The sequence below is a fragment of the Lynx rufus genome, unplaced genomic scaffold (genome assembly GCF_022079265.1).
Source record: "Lynx rufus isolate CCGP_SWC_20201006 ecotype Redwood Valley unplaced genomic scaffold, mLynRuf1.p SCAF_1, whole genome shotgun sequence".
Lineage (NCBI taxonomy): Eukaryota > Metazoa > Chordata > Mammalia > Carnivora > Felidae > Lynx > Lynx rufus.
In genome coordinates this window covers 37,746,278-37,763,871 of record NW_025814823.1, presented here as the reverse complement: position 1 = coordinate 37,763,871, position 17,594 = coordinate 37,746,278, and the positions used below count along the sequence as shown (strand labels likewise).

Below are 17,594 nucleotides of genomic sequence, written 5' to 3'. Positions count from 1 at the left end.
TCTCTACTTAACTGGAGAGGTTCTATCCATTTTTATTTTTATCTCTTCAGTTTTCCTTAGTTTTTTCCTGATGTCATTTTTTTAGTTATCCTAGATCCCATCTAGGATACCATATTTCTTTCCGTCATTACATCTCCTTAGCTTTTTCTTGACAGAGTGTTTTTCAGATTTTCCTTGTTTTTGGTGACCTTAAACGTTGTGAGGAATACTGGTACTTTATTTTTGTAGATTGCCCCTCTAATGAAATTTACTGATTATTATTTCATGATTAGACTTACAGTTACGGGTTTTCTGGAGAAAGACGAGCTACCATGACATTTTTATCACCGTATTAATACCATACCAAGGATGTCCTGTGTACACAATTTATCACTGTTCTTGTGGATCTTGATCATGTGGTTGAGATAATAGTGCTTACCAGTTTTTGCCACTATGAAGGTTGTTAAGGTTGCTCTTTTTGTTTTTTTTTAGAAGTGGTTTGTCTTCCATCAACCTTATTTCCATCTTGTTTGCCCTTGTGGAAAAGCAGCTAAGACCACTCACTGGTGGTTTGTGCCCGTTCATGGGTCTGAGCAGTGGGAGACACAGACCAGTCCTCAATGGCAGGCTGAACACTCTAGTCTTTAATAGGGAACCGCTTAATATCCATACCCGCACACCTTCAGACCAGTCTGTGACTTCAGGTTGTGTAGCAGCGAACCCAGGAGCTGGACAAGTCCCCTGACCCTGAAATTCCTCCTCGGGTCGTAGCTTTTTCAGCAGCAGCTTGCCTTTCAGTTTCGATCTCTTCAAAATCTGCAAGATCAGGCATCGCCTCTCATGGGTCTTCACAGGAAATGGTGCCACACATACGCAGAACTTCCCAAGCCAGCAACCACCCCATCAGACCCACTGAGTCACTGCAAGGGATGGCAATGTTCACATCGCACAGGGGAGAGTCTGTGCCACACAGAGTGATGGTAGGCACTCTGAGAGGCTGGTGGTGGTCAGCCCCGGGATCAGTAACCACCAGAAGTCTTGGCTTCTGGAAGACTGCCTGGCTTCTGGTTGGTGAAGGTTTTGGGAGTGAAACAGCCAGCAACAGGAGTGGCTCCGGTAGCAGTAACAAACTTCAGCACAGCTCACTGGTCAGTACTCCTAGATGACAGGACACTGACATCGGCAGGATTTTCAATAGCAACAATGGTACGAGCTGCCAGCAAAAGCTTCTCCCAGATCCTCTTCAGGTTTATGATGTAGATATCAACACTTTTCCTTTTGTAGAGGTACTGTTCATCTGGGAGTCGAGGTTGGTGAAACCTAAGTGGGTTCCTACTCCAAGAAATTTGAGGATATCCTCCTCCTTCATTTGCGGGACATCAAGGGCTCCAGGCATTGTCAAAGTTTCCCTTAAAGTTACTATAGGAACACAGAACAAGGCTGTATAGACACCTTCCTGGGTAGTGCAGAAAGGCAAGGTTGTTCTTCCTTCTGCTTTCAATACTGTCATTTTGCTAATAACTCACTATGTGCAGCTCATATTTAAGGAGTGGGAAGTTATGCTCTCCTTCCTTGAAGACAGTGGGTCCATATAAATGTTGTGAATTTTCCAGCATGCGGATTCACCTCTTTTCTCAAGTCATTTATTTAATTAATACGTTGTATCAATATGGACTCAGAGATATTTAGTTTATACTTTGAGTTATAATTCAGTGGGTCTTTCTTCTTTCTTTCTTTCTTTTTTTTTTTATTTTTTTGGTTGTTCAAAATGTTCCAACTTTGGCCATCAGAAGTTTAGTCAGCTCTGGTGTCCCTTTAACATACCCTCACCCATGTGTTTTGGTTGTTCTTCTGGCTATTTGTTATTGCTTGTTTTTGAGCACGTCCTTAATTTCTGGCAACGTGAGATGCTCCAGACCCATCTTGTGTATTTCCCGTCTCCAAATCATGGAACTAGTCATTTTCCAAGGAGCCTGAGTTCTTTATACTAGAGACACGGATTACAAACAAAGACCTGGGCCTTAAAGGTGCTCACTGATGATACAGTGTTGTTGCTCACTGGTCTTCCCAGGTGACAAAGGGTATGTAAGTGTGTACTCCAACCTGTGGATATGCACATGTCCAGAAACATATCTAAACGTAAACATTTGTTTCTATAGCAAACTATAGGAGTTCAACCTTGGTCACAGTGTATAACCTTTTATACAGTTTTGAGTTCAGAGATTAATAAAATCCTTTTATGATTCAAGGATTAAATCATGCACACAAAACATGCTACTTGGATTAGCAACAGATCAATATGTAAAGACACTCCATAAATTGGCAACTATCAATCTAAAACTCTTGTTCTTAAAAGTGGTTCAAAGGTCCAACACTGTATTCTTCCATTGTGTAAATTGTACTGCACATTGTTCCTTCTGGCACTGAGTTTTCAAAACCTCACAGAGTACCATTTTTAGGCAAAGCAACAATAGAAGTATCTGTCCATGCAGGGGAGGTAAAGAATAGGGTCAGTTTCAGTGTTAATCATCTGGCAAGACAGTGATACTAAGACTCATGGTCTAAAAATAAAGTATCTTACAGACTGTAAACCTGCAACACATGATTTTTACACCTACTTACTAGAAAACTAAAGAATGTATTAATTTTGAATAAGGTAATATGAAAACAAGAATGCATTTTTGCTAATCTACAAAAAAAAGTTCTGCTACAATTCAGAAACATTTTATAAGACAGAGACCTAATGCTCATTGAAGAGAAGAGAAGAAATGTACTTACTAAGTTAGCAATTATTCAGAGGAAATTAAATACCCAATTAGGGGAAAGGTGGCATGTGTAAGAAAAAGGAACATCCTCAGATAACACTGATAATACCAACCATTTGACAGAGAATAACCTTTTAAAAATTTTACCTGTGACACTTTTATTCAGCTTATTCTGGGTGCAGTGTAGTGTACATTAATTTCCACTTTGTATTTTGTCAAATACTGTCATCATCGTTTGATCATGTCAAATACTTCACCCACTCCACTCCAGTACACCCACAGCTAAGAACAGCATACTTCATTAGTGTCAGAATTTCCTAGTATCAGAAGCTACAGGCTCCTTCAAGACAAAAGTCTGTAAGAGTCTAGTGCATAGTTTGTGTAGCACACAACGCAACTCAGTTCAGAGGGTATTTTGGTAACTCGAGCAAAACGAGGGTAGGGACTACTGAAAAGTAAGTCTTGGGGCGCCTGGGTGGCTCCGTTGGTTAAGCCTCCAACCTCGGCTCAGGTCATGATCTCACCATTTGTGGATTCCAGCCCTGCATGGGGATCTGTGCTCAGAGCCTGGAGCCTGCTTCAGATTCTGTGTCTCCCTCTCTCTCTTCCCCTCCCCTGCTTGCACTCTGTCTCTTTCTCTCTCAAAAACAAATAAATATTAAAAAAAAAATTACAAGAACAGAAAAACAAGTCTTTAAGAAGGCTTGTCATTTTAGGGCTCAAACCCATACTTTAAACAAACAAAATTCAGTAATTTCTGATTAGTTTTTCCATAAAACTATTTGAGCCAGTCTGTAACGAAATTTTGACATCGAATGTGACGTCTCCACCAGTTTTGAGCAAAGTGTACATAGGTTCCAAGAGGGACTGCATAAGGAAGGAGAGGCTTAGATATTTACAAGCTGACATATTCCCTCCCTCTTCTGTTTTTGTTTTTGTTTTTCAATGTTTATTTGTTTAGTTTGAGAGAAACACAGAGAGCAAGTAGGGAGGGGCAGAGAGAGAGGGAAAGAGAATCCCAAGCAGGCCCTACACTGTCAGTGCAGAACCTGACATGGGGCTCATTCCCATGAACCGTGAGATGATAACTTGAACCGAAACCAAGAAGCGGATGCTTAATGGACTGAGACACCAAGGCACCCCTCCCTCCCTCTTCTTGATGAGTGTCCAGGAAACTGCTGTAAAAGCTTTATCAAAAACTGCCTTGAAGTGTGATAACCAGGTACTTCAGTCACTCTACAGCCCAGAACCCCTCAGCCATGGCAAAGTTTTGTGAGCAGTGAGGGGAACGATCTTCTCTTACAGTTTCTCAGTTAGGTTTTCATCATCAATATGATCAAAGTTCCCTCTAGGAGGAGAAGGGTGTTGAGTCAATAGTGTTGCACTTCAGGATACCACGTTGCAGAGATTGTCAAATGATTTAAGACTCAAAGGAGAAGAACAAACTAAGAATGTGTCCGTTGGTGGACAAGACAGAAGGTATAAAGTGTCTTAATCTCCTCGTCCAGTTGTATTCCATCAAGATTCTCCTGTTTCCCATGTCCCATCACATTGGCAAAACAGTTATAAAACACAGTAGAGATATATTCTCTAGGAGATGTGTTGGTTGTGTGACTGATCAGTAGGCAAGTTTTATTTATATACCCATCCCCCACCACGACACACTTGATGGCCTGCTTGGGGCTCCAGGTGTTGAGAAAGAAAGCAGTGGCTTGGCTAGTCCAAAGCCCGAGCTTCTCATTTATATCAACCAGTCAAGCCAGATATTTAGGGACTAGCTCGTTCCTATGTAATACTGTATTTTTGAGAGTGAAATCCCTGAACTGGGAATACCAGACTTAAAATTGTTTATAGATATCTGACATTGGAAGTTGACTTTGTATCTCTGTGGTACAGTTCCCTTATTTATCAAAGAAGTCAGAGCCCAGTATAGTTATGAGTATAGAGTAAGATTATATACCTGAAGTGCTAAAGTAAAAATAGTGCCTTGATTTCAAATAAGTGTTCAATGGATATAACTGACTAGGAATTTAGCATTACTACAACATCTCAATTCCTGTCCCATTTGGCCTGGAACCCTTATTATTATTGATCTTCTCTTGGGAATTAGTAGCAATATCCTCTGGCTGAACAAAACAAAATACTAAAGCAAAACAGACCAACAAACAAAAATAGTTACTTTACTTAAAACAAAGTAGTTTGCCAGGAATGGCAGCAAACCCTGGCTGGGCTGATGGATGAGAGATTACTCCACACTTTGCTAAGAAAGGGAGGAGAAGGCATGGGGATCAAGACCCCGTTCCCCTCACTCATATTCTCATTTATTGCAGCGTCAGGCCAATCACAAATCTCAGTTGGCTTGAGGTGTACAGACGGCGCCTCATATTTCAGGTATGCAAAAACAAAGGGTGCATGACTTAAAGGCGAACCATCGCAAGAGACTGACTAAATCAGAGACCTACAGCAAGGGTCTCTGTGTCCAATTGTGTTGCTAAACATTGTATACAATGTATAGATAATGGAGTTCCCAGAGGCCTGCAGAAAGAGTTCCAAGAGACCCAAGCTTAACTGCAGCCCATCAGAAATCTTCCTGTTACATTTTAGCTGGCCAACCATTGTGTATAATCTCCTCATCCTCAGTAATGACCCCAACAGCAGTTAATCCATTTGTAGTTACTAGTACCTTACATATAACACAAAAGCATGTCTGTCTTCCCCAAGCAAAGGCAGGGACTTCCAAGGCACTATTGCTGGGATTTACAATGGAACCCCAGTTCACGGAGGGGAACTCTGGATAAGAACTTCAGAGCCTAGACAGGGATTCGTTTTTCAGGAATAAATAGCTAATGCGAGATTTCTCAGTCAGTAACTGATTTTTTCCTAAGACTGTATTCATCTATCCCTGCAACATGCTTCTTTAAATAATAAGATGAATAAATCATTTACAGTTTATTTTGCTTGAAGAGAGATTATTTCTATCAGATGCAGTTTAGATTTTGGAGAATGGTCAGAGTTTGGGGACCACCCATTATTTGTGTAGAGATTTAAAAATAATAGTGGTTGTACACTAAGCTAGAGTAGCAATTACACAAGGCTTGACCTCTTTAGAGGGGAAATGTCTCACAGAAGTGATAAAAAATCCATGTGTAAAGATTCAAAATATCAGGGAGTAAAAAAAAATATCCTAATCAAGCCACTCCAAATCAGTCCAGAAGGTGACTGATGACATTTCTTATTAATGCTTTTTTAAAAGTGCACTTAACATGATAAATCATTTTTCGTATATGATACCAATCAGGATCAGAGCATTTGCCCTGTGTGAGGATAGGATTAACATACTGCTACTTAAACAACGAATGTTCCAAATATCCAGTGGTATATTAAATTGTCTGTGACCTCTAGAAATTAAACCCCCCCCAAAAATTTTAAATTTCTTCTACTTAAACTATATATAATATAAATTTATTACTTATAAAATACAACCTATTAGCCTAATTTTCTTCAAATCCTTTAATTTTTAAAATCCTTGATAGTAAAAAGTATGTACTAAAACATGTAAGTACATCAGTGTGATCTCTCAGAATCCCAGATTAAGGCAAACTTCAACATGGGTCATTTTCCTTAGAATTCTTGATGAATTTCTGGCTAATTGGCACCACTCTCCTTCCTAACAGAACCAAAATTTCTTATTATGATTATTTTACAGCCTAATTTTTTATACTATTCCACACATTTCATTAGAGCCTTTAGCGTAAGTGGTCACAATCAGTCTTTTATTTGTATTCAAAGTAAAAGAACTACCATAAAATCCTCCAAAATTTTATTCTATTCCACTACACAATTCTGACACAACAGATTTTTAAATTTTTTTAATGTTTATTTATTTTTGAGAGAGAGAGACAGAGTATGAGTAGGAAAGGGACAGAGCGAGGGAGACAGAGAATCCGAAGCAGGCTCCAGGTTCTGAGCTGTCAGCAAAGGAGCCCGATGGGGGGCTTAAAATCGCCAACCACGAGATTATGACCTGAGAGCCAAAGTCAGACACTCAACTGACTAAGCCACCCTGGCACCCCTGACCCAACAAAATTTTTTAAGCCTGGGTATTATTAATAATTTTCTTAAAATACACCAAGTTCTAGTGTCCAGCATATCTGTGGCTTTACAGGTAACAAAGGAGACCAGAAAGTTGTCTTTCTCCAGGATAATTTGTCTCTGGCCTTTTCTTGATTTATAGCACCAGTAAGAAATTTACCAATTTAAACTGAGTATATCACATTATCTAACTTGTGTAATGTTATGGCCCAGAGGGACAGGGGCAAGTATATGGTAATCTCAATAATTAGTTTTGATGCTAAAGTAAATTATAGAAACAACAGAAAAATCTCGTGTGTTCACAACTTTTGTGTTTTAAAGAGAAAATAGCCAAGTGTGAAGTATGGGAGGATTCAAAAGTTCCTCTTCTGATTTATTCCATTTTTGTTTGCACCTTAAGCATACTTAGGAAGTGTTTAATGATATGTATCCTATAACTCAACAGTCTTCAACTACTTCTGTTTATAGAATTAAGTAAATTACCTAGAGAAATTAAAGGAAAATTCTCTGATTGACTAAGAAGCCATTTTTAATTACAGTTCTCTAGGTCATCCAGATTTCTGGATATTACTAAAAGGTAGGATAAATGATTAAAAAGTGTTGGATTTGAAATGAGAATCTCTAGAAACTTAGTCTCATATGCAATTTGTAATCCTGGTTTTCTCATGAGAGAAACGGGTGTAATATATCACCCAAGTGAGTGTAACTATATTAGATGCATCACAAATTCATAAATACATGACAGGGCTTATGACATGAAATCATGTGTAACCAGCTATAACAAAAAATCTAAGACTTTTTGTGAAAGTAAAGATACAGATATTAAAAAATTCTTTGGAGCTAAGAGCCAGCCCTTAGCCTAGATCCTTAAACTCCTAGAGCATAAAAGCAACTATTTAGTGATGTTTGGGTGCCCCTGTTAAGCATCTGACTTCAGCTCAGGTCATGATCTCACAGTTCATGGGTTCAAGCCTCACCTAGGGCTCTGAGCCTGGAGCCTGCTTCAGATTCTGTGTCTCCCTCACTCTGTTCCTCCTCCACTCATTCATTCATTCTCTCTCTCTCTCTCAAAAAGTGAAACATTTAAAAAAATTTAAAAAGCAACCAATTAATTGTGTAAATAATATACTGATTTTAAAAGGCATACGTTCCAACTGGAGAGTTGGAACTCTCTGGGTAGGTATGGCACTGACACTCTTGGTAATGCCAGAGAGGAGAAATCCTACACAATGGATGGTGTCATGTCATTTAGATGCACTTCCAGACTGGTTACTTCTAAATAAATGCCTGCGCCTTAAAGTAACCTAAATAAATTAGTAAGAGATACAACCTTGATTACTAGAGTTTTTGTTCCTGTGAAGGACAAAAAAAGGAGAGAGAGAGAGAGAGAGACAGAAAACAAGGTTAAAAAGAAACACTGGATAAAGTAATGTGTTGGAAAAAAAATCTATGTGAACGAAGACATAGTATAATTATTTTTGTGTGAATGGCATTTGCTGTCTCCTGATTTACGTAACTTTCTGAATGCCAATGCCACACTGTTTCATTACTGTAATACATATTTAAATATGTTCCAAAATCAGGAAGTATACTTCTAGCTTTTTCTTCTTTCTTATTGATTTTTTTTTAATTTTTTTAACATTTATTTATTTTTTTGAGACAGAGAGAGAGAGAGCATGAACAGGGGAGGGTCAGAGAAAGAGGAAGACGCAGGATCTGAAACAGGCTCCAGGCTCTGAGCTGTCAGCACAGAGCCCGACACGGGGCTTGAACCCACGGACCGCGAGATCATGACCTGAGCCGAAGTCGGACGCTCAACCGACTGAGCCACCCAGGCGCCCCTTTCTTATTGATTTTTAAAATGCATTTTATATATGTTAAGTTATATTTTCATGTAAATTTTTAAATATTCAAAAAAGGAAATAATACGTATGTCATATAAACTCCAAAATAGATCTATGGATCACATTTTACATCTATTCTTACATTCTTCCCTATAGGAGAATCTCTCCTCTCTCTTTACACACACACACACACACACACACACACCCATATACACACCTCTTACCAAAAAATTAGGATAATCTCACTTTATACATATAATAACACAAGCTGTTTTTTGTTCACTGTGAAATATAAAGGTTTTGTACCACATTTAGAACAGTCTTCATGACCGTGGAAATTTTTAAGTACGTATTAAGAGTGTATTACAATTAGCTAAATTCCATATTGACATAGTTTTTGGTAGTTTCAAAAAATCTCCATTATCAACAATGCTGTAATTTCCATTCCTCTGATTAATATAGAACTTAATCCTCTTGTCCCTCTCTTCCAAATATTTTGGCCTCCATCCCTCCCATCCTATCAGTCCACTTTAGGCTGTAGCCATTCTTGCTTGACTCACCATCTTGGAAAATCTATTTCACCTCCCTGTCTCCTCCATTCTATTGTGCATCATGCAGTCAATTATATTTTGAACAATCAAGCATGTGATTATGTCAGTTCCATCCTTAGTGTTTTTGATAGAATGCTACTGTTCTCCTGTTAAAAAGTATATCTTCATCATGTTTTAGCATATATGATATCCACCTCTTCAGCTTTATCTCAAGCTATGTTTTTCTCACTGTTGTGACATTATTTTCTTTATCACCATGATGTATTACATTCTCTCCTAACTTAAATACATTAACCCTCCTTTGTCTTTTCCCTGGGATCTTCCTTCAAGCCCTCTATATACATACAGATATGTACTATTAGCTTGGCTAATTTCTTCCTTTGTTTTTCAACTTATAATTCACTCTCTCACTATCTACACCATTTAAAATCCTTTCCCCTTGCATTGCCATAGTACACTGCCTTTTCTTTCCCCCATCATTTCAGTTGCCCAAATTATTTAATTTTTGTTTTAACTTATTGATGCTAGGCTTCATGAACTTACTGTTTCTTTACAACTATCACAGTGCCTAGAACATTATTTATGCTCAAGTAATACTTTAAAAATTGACTTGAAGACTGTGGGGAGCCACTGAAGGTTATAGTCAATACAGAAACATAGTAAGTTGGATATAGAAGGTGCACACCCACTCTTCATTCTCACATCTACCAAGCTTCTTTTTAATAGAAACACCAGAAAATATAAACTTTGTTTCACATATATTCTTCAGTTAGCATTCTGAATGTAAATAAGATCCTAGTAATTAAATGCATTCATGAAATTTAAAAAGGAGAACAAAAGATAATTTTTGCTGCTTTAAAATTTCCTACCAAGAAGCAAAACTATAGGTATATGAGTTTCTCCTGGCAACTTTGGTAGCAAAGACTATTCTCGGTAGTTCCATATCTAGTTTCTTTCTTCATGGACAAAAGGAAAGTATGGGAGCCGAGCTAGAGAAGCCGTCTATTCCATTTTCTTTTTGTTGAATTGTAGTTATGGCAGGTTTTTTTTGTCTCCAATTTAACAATTATAAGAGTGGCTTATTAAGTACCGTTTCCTAGAGCCTCAAAGATTGTATATATTCTTATATTAACAGCATTGTCCTCAACTACTGAGAGTATTTGCTCTTTTCCAAACTCAGTTTTGAATGTCACAGCACTGGAGTCAAAAAAAGATGGCAGACACTTGAGGAAGGAAATCAACTTGACTATTTGAATGGCTTATCACTCAAGGCAGTTATTATCTGGTTACTAATGGAAAATGGAACACTATGAGAACATGGCATGTGATGACAAAATAGTTACTTAAATTTTATTCTGTGGTCATCTGGAATAGAATCAGTCAAGATAACTCTTTGAAAGACCAAATGTCAAATGTCTGCTTCAATACAACATATTGATGGAGAAAACTGTGCATGGGCTGTCTCCTCCCTTTATGAGAAAGATTAAAGAAAGAAAACGCAAGTGCGAGATTTTAAATTAGTGGCTCAAAGCACAGAGAACTGGAGAGTTTCAACCATCCAAAATAATATCTTATTTCTTATAATTATAGGGCTGTTTTCATAAAATATCGGATTCAAAGTCTGATAATGTAGGCTGCTAAAATACCATATAAAATTAATTCACATTCTTGCCATGGCCAGTTACTTAAAATTAGGAAATTTATGGGATAAAGTAGGACTGTGAGAATTGAAATGAGAAATTATGGATGAATTTGGATGACTGTGACTATAATTATATGATAAACTTCCCTGATGGTCTAGTTTTGACTTAGTTAAAAACCATGTAGTGACTGATCCTAGGCCAGTTACCTTGCAAGGGGACATCAAGTAACCTCATGTTGCACCTCAGCGATTCCAATTGCCATCACATCTGTAAGTGGACTCAGATCTCAACGTACCCTCAGACAGTGTAATGTTCTACCTGAGATGAGAAGCCTCACATGCCACAGATATCGTAGCCTTACTCTGACTACATATCAGAAGAAATCTAGTCAATTGTACAAATTGCCTTTGTTTCTTAGAACCATAATGAAAAAAAAATGCATACATTTAAATACAGCCCAATATACCCGACCAAAGATTCTGGACCCAACGAACTAAGCTGAGCATCTTCAGGAGATTCTGAAGTTTGCTGAGGTGATTGACTGAAATTTGGACTCACTGGGGTTTCAATACCAGATATTCTTTCCATCTTACAATATACAAATGCAAAAGATGAATAAAATGGAAATGTTCAAGTAGATTATCATATAAGATCAGCTTCCCTTCATCTTAACTACATCTCACAGAAGATCCTAGCCACTTACTTCAACAAGGTGGTGAAAAATAAACTGGAAAAAACATCCTTAAAAAGGCTCGTATTGGCTATACTCGCAGCCTGTGAAAGACACAAGAGGAGAGATGGAACCCCAAAGCAGGAAAAGCGAAAGGGGCATATAATCACTAGACACTTTACTTATCAGTAGGGCTGATTAAAGTTACCAGAATTGTTTGATATGGTAAGATTTCTGGTTAATTTCTCATGAGGTTCCAAAGAGTAAACTACACTTCCCAAATCCTATTTGATGTGTGTGTGTGTGTGTGTGTGTGTGTGTGTGTGTGTATACACACACGTGTGTATATATATATACACACACACATCAAATAGGATGATATATATACGCGTGTATATATATATATATATATATACATATATGTGTGTGTGTATATACATATGTATATGTATATATATGTATATATATATATGTATATATATGTGTATATATATATATATATATATATATATGGAGGAAATAACTCTAAATTAGTGTATAAGGATTAGTTCATAAGGATGAAAAGAACTAGGACTCTTCAAAAAAGGTTTCATGACAATGCCACAGGATATACTGTGTTTTCTTTCTACCTTTTGCCAAAGATATGCAGGACCAGTTCTGAGGATAGACTATATAGGGAAAGGAACATAATGAGATGTCTGTGCAGTTACTGATCACTGACTTTCAGTCATCATTAACCCCTGGAGGCACAGAATTCTGCTAGCATTTCATACGTCTGAGTGAAAGCCTGGAGAAGTCGTGTGATAAATGCAATGTTGGACAATTTCCATCTCACAGTGAATCTAGTACATCCACGAGGTCATCCTATGGTTATTTCAACAGATCCAGAATCATAAAGAGGCCAAATCAGTAGATCTCAAAATCGTATCTGTGTTCCCTTATTTAAAAGTTTTTAAAACAAAACATTTAATTTGTATATACATATTTATTGCATTGGCACTTGCACTGATGATACAAAAGCAATAGTCTGCTGGCACTTTAGTTAAAATCAAGATTATAGATAGATGATATAGATGTAATATAGATATAGATAGCTATAGATATAATGTAATATTACTCAACCATAAAAAGGTTGAGATCTTGCCATTCACAACAAAATGGACGGACCTAGAAGGTATTATGTTAAGTGAAGTAAGTCAGAAAAAGAAAGACAAATATGATTCCATTGATACGTGCAATCTAAAAAACAAAACAAATGAATAAAAAAAAAAACAGAAAACAGAATCAAACCAACAAATACAGAGAACAAACTGATAGTAGCCAGGGGAAGGGGGCTGGGGATATAGGCAAAATGGGTGAAAGGCAGTGGGAGATAGAGGCTTCCTGTTATGGAATTAGTAAGTTATGGATATAAAAGTCACAATAAACAGAATATAATCAGTGATACTGTAACAGTGTTGTATGGTGACAGTTGATGACTACAGTTTTGCTGAGCACAGCATCACATAGAGTTGTTCAATCACTGTGTTGTACACCTGAAACTAATTTAAGATTGTATGTCAACTACATGCAAAAATTTTAATTTTCACTTAAAAGAAAGACTGGCGTCTTAACAGTGGTAAAGACTCAGTCATTTGAAAGATACATCCTTGATAATGTATCTTTTCAAACAAAACAAAACAAAAGCCTTTGTTGCCAGTGATAAAATTCTAGTTTTCAAATAGAAAATTATAATTTTAGAAAGTTTGTATCTGTTACCATTGAGCTTGACAGTTTCCCAATACATACTTTTCAAATAAGGCTTGTCATGATATTTATGAATGAGATTTTTGATATTACATAATAAAATGTGCCAACATGTGAATGGTCTGCATAATACCATGAATCAATATAACCAAGTGATCAATGCATGATGTTACAAAGTCATGCAGACATAAAAGATCCATTCAAAGTGCAAATGGGCTTATGTAACAGAGTTTGAAGTTTATTGATAAGGTTTCAAATTCTGCATTGCAACTGACCTTTAAGAAACTACCGCTTTTCAAGTTTTCTTGTAATATCAAAGAAGAATAGCCATAATTATCTGAAATGTTATTAAAGTCTGCCTCTATTTTCTAACTACATATCTTTGTAAGACCAAGTACTCTTCACGCACTTTAACTTAAAAAACATACAACAATCGATTATAAGGATTCAACTTTGTCCTATGAATCCAGACATTAAACTGGCTTACAAAACTGTAAAGTAATTACGCTTTTCTCACTTTTTTTTGAAAACATAGTGATACTTTCATAAAATTATGTATGACAAATTGTCCTCTATGGTTTATTATTGTTATTTTAAAGTGAATCAATAAATACATATTCAGCAAACTTCTCATAATACAGAACGCAGTATTTAGCTATAGATTTTACCCATATAAACAAAAGCTCTTTGAGATTTTCAGTAACCTTTCAGAGAATCAAGTAACCCTGATACCAAAAATTTTGAGAACTATTCAACTAAATAAACTAATCAACTAAAATTCCTGACAAGCATGATGTCACAATATGGCAGAGTAGGTGGTTCCCAACTTCAATACTACTTACAGACAGATCAGCTCTCCCCTACCCATACACAGGATGTCTTTGTGAAAATCCCAGAAACAAGAAATAATGCTGAAGCAACGTCCTGGATCATAGACACTGAGAAATGGAAACCTGCATTAGAAGGAAAAAAGAAGCAGTTTCACCTTGAACACATTCCCCTGCCCAGGATGGCACAGCACCACTCTGAGAATACCTCCCTGTGCTTATGGGTTCTATAGTCAGGGGAGAGCCCCAAGTGGACTTCCACTATCCCCAGCATTAGAGGACACTTCCTGTGAGGCCCACATAGGTCTTGCCTCACAGGGGTCACCAGGGGAATCAGAGGGTCTAGACGACAGGAGATCAGCTAGAGGTACAGAAGGAGGTGGAGCTCGCAGCAACCAACATGCAGACCTTGGCAGACCACATTTCTGCCGGCAGCAGTGCCCAAGCAGAGAGCCCCTCCAGGGGTTCTCCCCATTTGCAGAGCCAACCTAGTGACTCCATCTAGCCAAGAAGCATGACTGGCAATTCTGCCCAGTGGCACAGCTAGTCAATGGGCTGTTCCAGATAAGGAACAAATCCTATAGCCTGCCTGGACAGGGAGCCCATCAAAATCCTGTAGCAGCCCATCCTACAAACCTACATGGGCAGACAGACAAGATAGAAACCCCCCCCCCCCCAGCTATGGAGCATAATCTCTGGCCCTACCTCACTAGTGATCCTGATCAGTCAGTGACCTCCAATGAACTTGAGCAGTCACAGACACCCGTCTACTATACCACCTAGCCACAGGGCATAGCCGAAGGCCCTGGCTGATTGCTGAACACAACCTGCCTGTGGACTGACCTAAGCAAGAGCATAACCCAGTGGCTTCATCCAATCACACAGCATAACCTGTTGCCTTACCCGACCAAGAAACCCCAACAGCAGCCTTGCCCAACAGCAGACCATAGCCTCCAGCCCCACCCAACTACCAAGAAGAGCTGTCAGCCACACCTGACCAGGCTGCCTGGCCAGTGACCTCTCCAACAAATAGCCTAGCTTGTGGCCCTACCCAACATTGAGGTAACCTATGGCCCCATCTGAACACAGAGGATGGCCTGAGAATGCACCTGATCATAAAGCCCTGCCTTTGGCCCTGCAAATGTGGATTCCAGCCAGCAGCACCATCCATTTGGGGAGCACAGCCTGACTTTCAAGTTTCCAAAAGTCAAAGACAAAATTTTGAGGCAGCAAGAGAACAGACTTGTCACGTACAAGTGAGCCCACATAAGATGATCAGTGGTTTTCTCAACAGAAACCTAACAGGCCAAGAGAGAGTGGAATGATATATTCAAATACTGGGAGAAACCTGTCAACCAAGAATACTGACCTGGCAAAGTTGTCCTTCATAAGTGAAAAGGAGATAAATCCTTTCTCAAAAAAGCTTCAGGAGTTCATCATCACTAACCTGCCTTTCAAGAAATGCTAAGGGAGTTCTTCAAGCTGAAAGGAAACTAAATAACCACGAATAAACCTATGAATATGTAAAACTCTGTGATAAAGGTACCTACATAATCAAAGTAAGATCCTCTAATATTGTCATGATGATACACAAATCACTTTCAACTCTAATTTAAGAGTTAAAGGACAAATGTATTAAAAATAGCTATAACCAGGGTATAGATTAATAGTATAATACAGATGTAAATTGTGACATCAATAACCTAAAATGTGAGTGGGGGAGAGGTAAGCAGTTTCTGTATGTGGAGGTAAAGTTGTTACCACCTTAAAATAGGATATTATAACTGTAAGAGATTTTATGTAAACTTCATGTTAATTTCAAAGAAAAACCTGTAGTAGATACACAAAAGATTAAGATAAAGGAATCAATGCATACAGCCACAGCACTTGACATCACAAAGTAAGACAGAAAGAGAGGGGAAAAGGGAGCAAGAGATCTCCTAGTCAGAAAGCCATTAACTAAATGGCAATAGAAGTTTTTATCAATAATTTTCTTAAATATAAATGGCTTTTATGTTCCAAACAAAAGACACGGACTGGCTGAATAAAAAATACGAGATCCCATGATATGCTGCCCACGAAAATCTCACTTTAGCTTTAAGGACACACAGGCTGAAAAGGAAAGGATGGAAAAGATATTCTAAGCAAATGGTAACCAAAAGAGTCCAGGGGTGGCTATACTTATAACTGACAATATAGACTTTATGTTAGAAATGGTCACAAGAGGGGCACCTGGGTGGCTCAATCAGTTATGCATTCGACTTTGGCTCAAGTCATGATGTCACAGTTTGTGAGTTTGAGCCTTGCACTGGGCTCTGTGCTGACAGCTCAGATCCTCTATCCTCCTCTCTGTCAGATCCTCTGCATCCCTCTCTCTCTGCCGCTTCCCTATTTTTCCTTTCTCTCTGTCTCCCCAAAATAAACAAACATTAAAAATTTTAAAAAGAAATGGTAACAAGACAAAAAAAAAAAGTCACATAATGACAAAGAGGTCAATTCACCAACATATAATAATGATAGTTATTTAAGCATCCAACACTGGCACACGTACATATGCAAAGCAAATACTAAACACAGTAAAAGGAGAAATAAACAGCAGTACAGTAGGGGACTTAATACCCCACTCCCAACAACAGATAAATCATCCAGACAGAAAATCAATAAAGAAAGAGTAGATTTCAAAAACACTATAGAGCAAATGGACCTAACAGATATATAGATTTGAGATATAGATTAGATGTAGATACAGATATATAGATATGGACATGTTAGATAAACAGAACATTCCATCCAACAGCACCAGAATACATTCTCTTTAAATATGCAAGAGACATTCGCCAGTATAGATTAGACCTTACGCCATGGAACAAGTCTTAACAAACCAAAGAAGTTTGAGATGGTATCGAGTATCTTTTCTAACCACAATACCAGGAGAAAAACTGAAAAATTCACAATCTTGGAGAAATTAAACAACATACTCTTGAGTTAACAATGGATGGAGGAAGGAATCAAAATGGAAATAAAAAAATATCTAGAGACAAAAATGGAAACACAAAATGCCAAAGTGTATGGGATGTAGCAAAAGCAGTTCTAAGAGGAAAGTTATAGCTTTAAAAATGGCTACATTAAGAAAAAAGGTCTCAAATAAACAACCAAATATTACATCTCAAGGAGCCTGAAAAAGAACAAAGCACAGAATTAGCAAAGGTAACATAAAAAATAAATAAAGATTACAGGAGAAATAAATGGAATAAAAATTTGAAAAATAGTTGAAAACATCAATTAAACTAGAGGTGTTTTTTGTGCAAAGATAAAATTGACAAACCTTAAACTGAATTAACCAAGAAATATGATAGAGGACTCAAATATAATCTAAATGAAAAAACAGGCTTTACAACTAATATCACAGAAATATACAGGGTCAGAAGATACTAGTATAAACAATTATACAGCCCAGAGAAAATGTATATATTCTCC

The 17,594-nt window shown here is 37.7% G+C and overlaps 1 pseudogene; it reads right to left on the bottom strand.

Moving 5' to 3' along the window:
* Positions 1-529: 529 nt before the first annotated feature.
* Positions 530-1,375, bottom strand: LOC124512647 (40S ribosomal protein SA-like; annotated as a pseudogene).
* Between the last annotated feature and the right edge of the window lie 16,219 nt (positions 1,376-17,594).